The following is an 11,723-nucleotide window of genomic DNA, read 5'->3' on the forward strand; positions in this document are numbered from 1 at the left end:
AGCCAAATGCCTCGACAGCTAATTAGTGACGCGCATGAATGGATTAACGAGATTCCCACTGTCCCTATCTACGATCTAGCGAAACCAGAGCCAAGGGAACGTGCTTCTCAAAATCAGCGGGGCAAGCCAAGCGCACCACTTTGCAACCACAGACATATTGCCCCTCTTCATTTCAGACTTCCGACATAGTCTAACGAGAGCTTGCGACAGCCTTTGCCATATCACAAGGTTTGACGAACGGTCACAAAGCAGCCTGCTCTTCGAGGTTGATCCCTTATTGCGATTCCAAATTCCAATACCTGCATCCAGAGGCTTAGAGACGCTTATACGCCGCCTGCGTATTAGCACTGCTTACACAAAGCATTTTCTCCACAAAACCGCAAAGTTCAGAGTGCAAGATGTTTATGTGGTCATTCTGATGAAGCGATTCATCATGTAATTTTAGAATGTCCACGACATGACGCTGCCAGGAGGCACTTTAAGAGTGTGCTCATGTTTCTAGACAATGGGCCGTTTAACCTCGCCAAAGTTCTCCGTCCTTGGCGAAGAACGAGTCAGCGATGGCGTTCGTTTTATGGACTTAAACTATTTCTAGAGACTGCTTCATTAGGACTTGATAAGGACTTTATTAGTTTGAAATGTAATTCTACCTTCGGTATTAATGACTCTTAGAGTTTACAAGCATGACTAGCCACATTACTTTTTATTGCGTTTGTTGTGCAGTTTTTCCCTCCTCCATTCTGTACTGTATATCGTCACTTCTCTAGTGTGTGATTTGTTTGTAATATTTTGTGTGATTTGTGATCTGTTGTTTTATGTGAATTTCCCCTGACCCACATCAAGCGACTAGCATAATCACTGGCTTCAGTTAAGGGACACCGAGGACAAATTTGTGTTTGCTGTGTATTGTATGCGCTCTACTTGACTCAATGAACTTTGCAAGAACTCCTCGGAAGAGCTCACGTTCACCGAACTGGGCAGTGAGTTTGAGACTTTTGAAATGTCTTCGAAGAGAGAGTACCTTACGCGAGAAGGAGTAGCCGGCGCTCCTATAAGGCGTCAACCTCTGCTATTTTTTGCCATGTAATAAAAAAGAAGAAAGAAGATCAGGCGCAGAGTAATGTTTTATTCTCTCTTGACACGCATTGGCCCGCTGTATCCCCCCCCCCCCAAAAAAAAAAAAAACTGGACAAACATGCCCATCACTGAATAATCTATAGGGCATCCACTGGCATCGCACTTGAAGAGTGCGATGCGAACTCTACTGAACTTCTACGTGCTTCGGCCCTCTGGTTTTATTTTGTATTTTTGAAGCGGGCCTAAGTCTTGGTCCGCGAATTTTCGTAGTGAACCCCTATCTTACAATCGACCCTTGCGGCCAAGATCGACCCCCTGACCTTATGTTTAGGAGCCCGACTAGCACTGAGTGGTGCGGTGGGTTCATATTAGAGAGTTTTAACACTTCCTCTGTTCTGTCCTTTCCGTTTTACCGTGTTGACTGGGACCCGACTGGGCACTCGCGCATTCGTTCCGCTGGGGTGGGTTAGTTCCGCTGGCCGGCCCTCGCCATGCCCCCGCATTCGTTACGGTGAGGGTGTACTCCTCGCAGTGCCCGTGCACGCATGCGCAGTCCGATCCCGGTGAACACAGTACAAACGGAAGGGGCGTAACGGAACGGAATGCTAAAACTCTCTGTTGTTAAGCGGTGGCAGGATGGAGGACACGAAGCATGGTAGATGAAGGGATGATTTTAATGGGCGGCTGTGACAGCACGAGCGCCGAGGGTGTGCGCCATTAAACCAGCCAACATTTTTACGCCTTCTCTTTTATCTATACCTCTATGCCAGATCTTTACGTATGTTCTGAACGTTTGCACTTTTTGGCAGATTCAGTAAGACAGACCACGAAAAAGGCGGCAGTCGGAAAAAAAAAAGAATTGCGGGATGACATCACCAAGGGCACCCTTAATACTTCGGGCAGGCCGGAGGAGGTAGTAGATTTTTTTTATTTTATTCGCGCTCTGTCAAGTAAATTCTCGTTTTTAATGCACAAGTATATACAAACTTGTTCAAATGTGGCGCTGCAACACTGCAGTAAGAAATTCCCACCATTATGAGTTGTATTTGGAGAAGTCTATTTGTCGTATATAGGAGCAGATGCATACTCATGATCAGCTAATGCAGCTAGATAGAAGTCACCCGCCGCGGTGGCTCAGTGGCTGAGACATTGTGCTGCTGAGCCCAAGGACGCAGGTTCGATCCCGGCCGCTACGGCCGCTTTTCAGATGTAGGTGAAAAGCCAAAACGCCCGGGTGTCGAGATTTCGGGGCGCGTTAAAGATCTTCAGGTGATCAAAATCAATCCGGAGCCCTCCACTACGGTGCGCCGCATAGCGCAAGAGTAGCGTAGGCCCGTTAGAACCTCAAAATCTGCATTTTTTGACAGGAGAGTCGGGCGGCTGCGTTGTTCCTCCTTTGTGAGGCTGTCGTATGTGGCTTTGTATATTCCTGGTCCTTCTGTTCGTTGTGGGGTTCCTCCGTTTCGTTTTCTTCCAGTTCTCCCCGTGTTCCGGCATCCACCCTTAAGCGCAGGAGGACGAGGAGGACGAGGAGGAATGACTTTAATGAATGAAGAGAAGTCAGCCTGGCAGCGAGCTTGGCTTGCTACTCCACATGAACATGAGATCTGCGAAAGTGAAGGGAAACGAAGACACAAAAACTCATACAGACACTACAAAAGCAAATAAGCACACACTGCAGGATCACGCACACGGCGCACAAACACAAGTGAAGTTAAGGAAAACATTCACAGAATTTCATTCAGGCCAGAGTCACGGAGAAATGACACCAAAGCCCGTGTACTCCCTGTTGCCGCGGCAGTTGAGTTCCAAGGACCAATGGCGTCACAAAGCTTCAATGGTGCATCAGCACGCAGTCCCAAAGTTGTCTTCCACGTTAGCCGCGTGGTGTCATAACGGGGACACACACACAGTACATGTTTTATGTCCTCACGGACACTGCATACTTGACAGTGAGGGGAGGCAACTTGGCGCGTCTTGTGCAAGTAGTGGCTAGTAAAAGCGACGTTGAGGCGAATGCGGTGAACGACTGCTTCGTCGCGCTTTCCCAGGCCACACGGCATTCGAAAAGTGCAGGCGGGATCAATTCTGTATAATGGCTGATAATTTTTTGTTCCGTCCGTCCTTATGGAGAGTTGTGACTGCCGCGCCACGGAGTACGCAAGTGTCGCGGCGTCACGTCGAGAGAAAGGAATCGGGATGATGACACTAGATTGGGTGTGGGCCACGCAAGCTGTTTCGTCGGCCACCACATTCCCATTCACCCCACAATATCCAGGTAGCCTCTGTAACACTACCTCGTGAATTATGTTGCAGCCTTTGTATGCAGGGTGTGTATTTCGTGGGCCAGTTGTTCGCACGGGAATGATACTAGTTGCTCAATCGCCGCACGTGAATCTTTGAAAATCACCCACACAGAAGCTTCTTGCCCAAGAATGTACTGCAAAGCGGAGCGCAAGGCAGCAAGTTCTGATGTCAACCTGGCCGCAATTGTGGTGCGAGTTGATGGAACCCAGATTCCAACAGCAGATGATGTGGCCGCCACCGATCCATCAGTGTAGATATGCTTGTGGTTAGGGTATCAATTCCACATGTGCTCTAGAGTTAAGTACTTTAGGGCTGTAATTGGCAACCTTGATTTACTGCTGATTCCCGGTATTGTGGTGACGATTCGCCAGGGGGAGTACAACCAGGGCGGGAGGTGAAGCGGCGCAGGGCTTTTCTGACACAAGGGTGCTAGAGTGTCTTGTACCTCTAAGGCAGAGCTAGAACTCAGCGGATGTCCATGGGCCCTAGTCGCCAGCCGCAGATCAGTACACTGGGTAAGAAGCGCCTAGACTCTCATATGGTCCCCAGCGTAGAAGTTGTCTTCGGAAGGCCCAGACAAAACCGCAGAGCTCGGGCCTGCACACTTTCTAACAACCTTGTGTTGGTCTTGGAAAGAGGGCCGAGTACTGGGAGGCTGTATCGGAGCAGTCCTTCACAGAGTGCTAATCATGCATGACTGCACAAACACAACGTGCCTTGTACACGGACACCTCTGGAGCCTTCGTGAACGCGATCCTCCATCGCCGCTTTGTGAAGGCCAATTATAGAACATGCTCTGGCACCAAACGCAGCTCGATAGACCAGTGTATCCACTTGAATAGTGTAATTACAGAGACAAGTTTAGTCATGTTTGGTTAAGCGGGATTCCCATGTAATCTCTGACCAATGGGGCTGGTAGAATGAACGCTTGTAAATGTGACTATGGCGCACCACTAGCACGGATTGACACTTCAAGGGTATCCGACAAAAAAACTTTAAAAACAACACTGTGGTCCCATGCTGCTTGAAATTGTAATGAACAGAACTTCTTGCTGCGGAAGTGACGTTGGTGCATGCTTAAATGAGCCACTATCCTCACGTAGCAGCCGTCAATTGCACCCACAAGTCCACCGAATTGGTCGTTGCCAGTCAGAGCACTAAATCTGCAGTATGCCTTCAGGCTTGGACCAATACGCTATACCACGCGCAGCTTTTGTAAAAAGGGCTTGAGAACTGAAGTGATTGTTTTGGTAGTTTTGGGAATATTGAATTGAGCAGCCACCATTCGAAGAGCTACTCCGCATCTGAACCACGAAAGAAAAATCAGATGGTCACCCTACGTATTTCTTCACGTGGAGGTCAGCGTAAAGACTCTCCATCTGCATCCAAAGCGTCCAACTTGTGATTCTGAAGTGGCGTTTGAAAGAATATTGCGAAATGTAGTTCATCTTTGTGAAAGTGCTCCAGAAGAATAGGCCTTTCGGTGAGGCATGCCGTATACAGAAGGACCCAATCCTTCTGTAAAAAAAGGAATGTTATTCACATCACAAATTGAAGCGTGCAAGACGCATTTGTCGATATTTATTTTTTGCAAAGACCTATGTGTTTTCTGCATGCCAGTAAGTGCGAGGTATATTTACCGATAGGATAAATTCTGCAAGCACAGACTGTCAGCTCAGCTTTAAGTCAAGCTCAATATAAACAGTGGGGAGTTTGAATCTGCGAAAGATATCTGCGCGTGATACTTGTACCTTGAACCTGGAAATTCCGTGCAACGTCCCGTAACCTGGAAAGCACTGCATTGTGCGCCCATTGGCGCATCGCGAACAAATCCCTAAGTGTGCCAATGAAGTATCCGTGCTTTCAAATCTGCAGCACCACCACAAAGACATTCTTTTTTGTAGGAGTTACCCGCCGTTCGACGAATGTGTAATTTGTAGCTTTCTCCTCCACTGGGAGTTTTATATTTCCCTAGCTATCTTTGCTCGCCACAACACAAACCCATTTACTCGTATATGCAAAGCTTCTTAGTGCGGACATAGAGTGAGCACGCTGATTGCTGAACAGATTACTCATGGGGCCAAAAATTATTCACGTTGCGTAGATACAGGAGCAAAAGACTCCATCTGATGAACTTATCCGGTTAATCAAAGTTAAGCAAAATGGGAGTAACTCATCTGAAAGCACGTGCATAGCGCACACAGAAGGTAAATTTGCGCTGAATTAGCGCGCTTGCATGTGACGTCTGTTTTCGCTCATTTTAGTGACAAAATAACACCACCGCACAACTCTACATATTCGTCTATTTTAGAAAGAAAAACATGGGCATGTTACTTTAAGACTGAGCTGTTATAATAGTTATTGTGGTTGACGAGTGATTAATGCCGCAGGAAATGCAATCTAATTTACATGCGATTTCTTACGTGAGGTGGTGCGAAGTAGTTCACGTTCCAATTGTCATCTAAGTAGACGTCTGCTTCTATATAAGCTCTGTACCACACGGATGGGAACTCAGCCTTATAAGTGGTCTAGGCTGCCTCAGTGTCCAGTATGTTGTATGTGAATTGCTAAGCGGCCAATGTCCTTTGCGACGAGACAGTTCATCACGCTGCTCTTCCCACTAGACTTTTTTACATCCTTTTTGGCAGAAAAGGTAAAAATCTTGTCCCATGGCGCACACCTTTAAAAGGTGTTATGGGTAAAAAAGTGTGGAGGATAAAAGAAGGAGTGTTCGTGTTAACACCCTAAAAAGGGTGTGGCAACGCAGCTACGCGTGACAATGTAGATCTGCTGAGCACGCAGCATGGCCGACAGGCACATTCAACACACAGAAGTCACACTTGGACCACAAGTGAATTGAGCAAGAAAGCCAACGGGATGCATGGGACAGCGAGTAGATACTTACTTAGAAATACATCTGCTCTTCTGGCTTTTGCAGACAGCAGAAAAATGTCCTCCGATAGACCGATAGAGTAGGTGGGCTGGTTGCAAAAATCAGATATTTAAGCGCTTATTTTGGAATTATGAATTTTAATGTGAACATATGTAAATCAGCATGCGGAGTTTCAAGAACGTTTTATCCCTGAGGTATTTATTATGTTCAATAAGTCATAGAATTTTATTAAATACCAAACACCTATTCCACACCACTTTAACACCCCCCAAGGGTGTTCACTATTTTAACACCCTTTTTCCTGCAAGGGTGTAAAGCTACAAATTAGGGTGTGAAAGACCACCAACTAAGAAAAAGGGTGTGAAAGACCTCCAACTTTGGAGGTATTTTATACCCGTTTACACCGGCGACTGAACATTTTCTACAAACGGAGGCATGTTTTGTCGCTCACGATGTTTAAAATAATGCGCATAATTTATTATCAGCGGAGTTGTTTAACAGTAAGCTAGGTTCGGCGGCGTCAGCAAAAAAATACCAAGAGAAAGAACTGCGCCGCCTTTAAAGGGTCCACCACCGCAGATATGGTATAACAGTGCAGCTGGCTTTCGATCTATAGCCTGTTCGAGTGTGAGCAGAAGGGGCGCATACGTATGCGCACCTCTTACCATACAATTTTAAAGGTACTAGTCTTTTTGAGATACTGAAACGCAAAAAAAAATGGCGCAGCTTGCACTATGATGCAAGGCTGGAGAAATGGTGGAGCTGGGGGTCGATCTAGCTTGTTTCCCTCTTGAATCCGCTGTCAGTGTGGGGGACACACTGGAACAGCTTTGTAAAATCCCGCTAAACTTCACCTCACTCTTCAGAACTTAGCCTAGCCTAGCGAGGGCATACCAAAACGTAACAAAACTTAGCAAAACCTAGCAAAATCTAGCAAAACTTATCAACACCGGAAGAAGCTAGATCGACCCCAGCTCCACTCCTTTATTTTTTTAACTGCACACCTATTTGAAGACCTTTCAACACCCTACAGAAAACCAAGGGTGTTGCAGTCGATCAACACCTTTTTCGCCACACAAAAAGAGGGTAAAGCTACAATTTTAGGCTTTCGAATCTAAGAAAAAGGGCGTAATGACTCCCTAATACCCTTATTCCACTTATACTACACCTCTTTTAGGCAAGAAGGGTGTAAAAAGTTTACCAGGTATGTATAGTCCTTTTAATTTTAAAAGTTCAAATTGACGTTTCACGTGCCAATGCTAAACTTGGCCCATATGACGCGCTCCGGATAGGGAAACGAGCGATGATTTCAGGCAAACATTTATTTTTTTGCCTTTGAACTTTTAGTACGGGACGGGGAGGAGGGTATGAGGTGATATCTTGTACTTCACAGTGCAATTATTCATGTTAGCGTGGCCTTAATCAATCAACAGCTGGGCACCTTTTCAACGCCCTTTCGACACCCTACCAAAACCGTAGCTGTTGAAGTTGGTTGACACTCTTTTTTTCACACAAAAATGATTTAGAGCTACGAATAAGGGTGCTAAACCTTTATGCTACACCTTTTTTTGGCAAAAAATGGTGTAAAATGTTTACTTTGTTCAGTTACGGGCTGGGGTTTATCCAGCATTTTTTTTTTTTCTTTAAGGGGGGGGGGGGGGGGTCGTAACCTGCCTAGGTGGATCTACTCCTTTTCGGAATAGGAGATCCTCCTTTTGGGAGGCAGACGCAGACTCCGAAAAGACGAACGAAACACCGATTGGTCTGGTTGTGTGCGGCACTGCCACATGCCGGCCTGCTATAGTTAAGAGCGTGGTTAAGATTACTGAAGCGCCTGTCAAACGTGCGTCCCTTCCTGCCCTTTTCGTACAAACGCGACATCGGGGGGAGACAATGTCAAAGAAAGGCCAGTGATCGGCCACCCACAGTGGTTTGGGAAGGGCCGTGTGCGTGCGCCTCGGGATTCGTGGGCAGAAAGCACGGCTTCCATTGAGAACAAGCCCGGGTTCTCGAATCTGTGCATCCGCTGTCACGGAGGAGCTCGGGCCCTCAACGGAGCGGAGAAGCAATTGGGGGAGCTGTATTCGGGCAGGGGAACGAGGTATACTGCTCAAGAGCGATCGTCCTAAAGACGAAGTGCCTCGGGGACATTTCCAGGAGTTCGCTTGGGTCGAGTAATAAACACCCATATTTCCTATTCACTGGTCCGCAATTTAGTACTTCCACGACATTCCGCTTTTGAAAGAGGCAGAAGGTGCATGTGTAAAATTGAGTGCTGCGCTTATTAGACTATTGTCTATACATGCTGGCAGGACAACTTTCATAAATCTTTTGAGTGCGTGTTAGATCGTGATGCGATTTTCCCTTAGTACTCAGGAACACCTGAACCACGGACATTATGGGTATACAACACCAGTCAGGAAATAGTGAGCGCGAATATTTTGAAATGACTCCTGTCTTGCTTGAATAGTGCCTGGATTTATCCCTACTGAAGTTGCACGCGGCGCGGGCTCCGCCGTCTTATCGTGTAGATGCTGTTTTCGAGAGCGCTATACGCAGAGGGAATAACACGCTCTCCTCTTGCCCTTCGCTCACGCGCCACGAAATTCGCGAACCCTGTCGGCCGACCGGCAAGGGCCCCCCCTCGTGATTCTTCCTGGTAACACTTAGTTGCGTGCATCTGGGCGGCTGCTGCGATTCTCGTCCACGCTGCGGTGTTCGAAGACGCTTGCTCGCCCCTGTTTATACGCGGCTAAGAAGTAAAAAAATTAGCAGTGGCTTGGCTCGGCTATGCCAGGATGTACGCAGCTTGATGTAAGGTTCAGCTGGTTATTCTTAGCTGGTTGTCTAGGATTAGCTTGATTATCATGCTTAATGCTGCTTCAATTGCACACACATGATATACGCATTATGTGGCATGTGTATGTTTATCAAGCGGCTCCGCCGCAGCGTCACCAATCGCCCCAGAGCTAAGCTGGTTCTACAAAAGCACAAAGCACGCCGGTGTTGCTGCGACGCACGCGCCGTCGTTTCCAAACCCGGCCACCCCTCACATGATCATCAAGTGGACCGGGCCGCCACCTGCGGAACGGAGGTCGGCGAAGACGCTGGGCGCGTGGGGTGTTTGAGATACGCCGGGCAGCGAGCAACGTTCTGTGCGCCGTGTGACGTCACTGCTCCTCACGCTTGAGCAGCACGGCTCTCTAGGAGCCACGCGAAACTGCTCAACATCGGCCAGTGTAGGTCATGCTACAAAAGCCCCGAAAAGTCCTGTACGGAGAGGAATAATCTAACAAGGTGACTGCCGCTTTCATTTCCTGCTCCACCTTCCTTTTCGCCACGATGGATACTCTCCCCTACTTATAATTATACTATCCGCTATTTTTTTTCTCTTCCTGTACCTTTAAACAAAACCACTTCCAAGACAAGATATGGCTCTAGAGATGTCGTTGTCCAATGTTTGTAAGCTGCCAATTTCAGCAGTATGCGAAGCGTTGTACGGTGTCCATCGTGCAAGTTCAGTCTGCGAACTCTGGTCATTCGTGGCAGCCTCGCCTGCCCGTGCAGCTTTCCGCAACATAGCGCTGTTCGTGCAGGCTTTATATTGTCAAACTGCGCACCGATTACGAGACCGGCGCGTACCGGCGCGAGAAAAGCGTTTTTTTTTTGTTGCGCGTACCTTACACAGCGTCCTCGGACACTACATACACTCGTCCGGTACCAGCACAAGAGGTGACGAAGGCTCTCCATTACGTGATCAGGATCTCAATTGTCGGGCTGTGTATTGGGGAAAGATTAAACGAAAGGCTGAGTTTTGCAGTGACCTGCATGCTAAAGACGTCACGATGTGGTCAGCCCCGGGATACTGGGAGGATATTGAAGGTCGTCTGCAGGCTCCCATCGAAGTCATTAACTCCCGCGCAAAAGTAGGCCGGCTCGCCTGCGCCCCTGAGAAATCGGAACTCGTCTTGGTTTAGCCTGTTTACCCTGGCAGCTCTCCGCCCACGCAAGTCAGCATTTCGCTCGGCCGGCACACCATCAAGCCTTCTCCCTGCAACTAAATTCTGATAATGTCCTTCCAGATAGGAATAACACGACTCTCATCGCCTGCTTCAAGACCATCAATCAAGTCACGTAGTTCATGTTGCGGAGAGCTATCTTCAAAACCGTAAGCGTAGGTGAGTCTGACGCTCTTCGGCTCAATGCCTTTGTGTTTTCCAGAGGGACGTACATACCCCACTCTTTGCGCCCCACTCACTCCTCCCCTAGTCGATAAATTTTACTTCTTCCATCGGAAGGCCTATACAAGCAGGTACTGGGCCCTCCAAATAGCACCTCCAACACCAGGTCTCTCCAAATGAACGTTCATAACCTCGTTGGCGAATTTATGAAGGTCGCCTCTCCCACCAGCCAGTACGACTCTCGGCAACCTCCGCCGGTTGAATCCCTCTGCACCATCTCGGTCTTCGAGCGCCGCTGCAGCACCCGCTATCGGGCACTGTTTCCATCCTCGAAAACTACCGCAATCTTATTGCAGTCCCTTCCATTCCCAGGAATATGCACCCCGTCCCCAACGAAGGCTGACGTGCAGCTGAGGCTGAAGCTCTTACCCGCAAGTACGGTGATCACCCACTTGTCGCAATCGCGGGCGCCGCTCGGGTAAGCCAGCGTTACCAGCGGTTGCGCTCGCTACCCAAAAGACTAACGCCCCTTCGTCTAACGACGATGGTTGAAACGCTCAGCTGTCTCGTGAGGTAATCGTTCGCTGTCGTTGCGGTTGTAGGAGTTCACAGCGTTTTAGGGACAAGATGGTCGCCATCAGTGAGAGGAAGAAAGCTTCACTTTAAATCCGAATTGCTTCGTCCGTGTCGGAATGGCGCAATCGGCTAGACGGCGTCGTCGTAACGCGAGGGACCCGTCTTGGATTCCAACCATGGGAAGTGTTTTTTTTTCTCTCGGGGCGCTTGATGTGCCTTAGCTTATGTCATGGTCGTGTTGTGAACACCATTGTGTAAAGTTGGCTTTCCTGCAGTGTGTTTTCGTAACGGGACGGTCGCCACAAATGAGGCATAGGAAGCTTAATTTAAAAACACAGTACTTTTGTTACCGTCCAGTCTAAAAACGCACAAGACGCTCAAGAAGTGCCTATAGCCCTGACAATAACGCAAACTAGCACTACGACCACGCACGCAGACAGACAATACTACTCCAATGAACGCATTTACCCCAGAGCAGCGTGGCCTGTGGGCGGGTGTCCCCATTCACCCCTTTAATTTCGCACCTAGTTTGTCCAGGGCTATCACATGGTGGTTGGGTGTCCCCGTTCACTCCTTCCCACACCTAATGCGTCCAGTTCACCTGAGCTTCGGGAGCGTGCCCTTGTCGCACAGCAGCAGCTGGTAGAAAGGGTGGTCGCTGCAGCAAGGACGAAGTCCTGGAATAACGA

Source organism: Haemaphysalis longicornis, unplaced genomic scaffold, assembly GCF_048455015.1.
Source record: "Haemaphysalis longicornis isolate Haplotype H1 unplaced genomic scaffold, Haemaphysalis longicornis Haplotype H1 scaffold_1, whole genome shotgun sequence".
Taxonomy (NCBI): Eukaryota; Metazoa; Arthropoda; class Arachnida; order Ixodida; family Ixodidae; genus Haemaphysalis; species Haemaphysalis longicornis.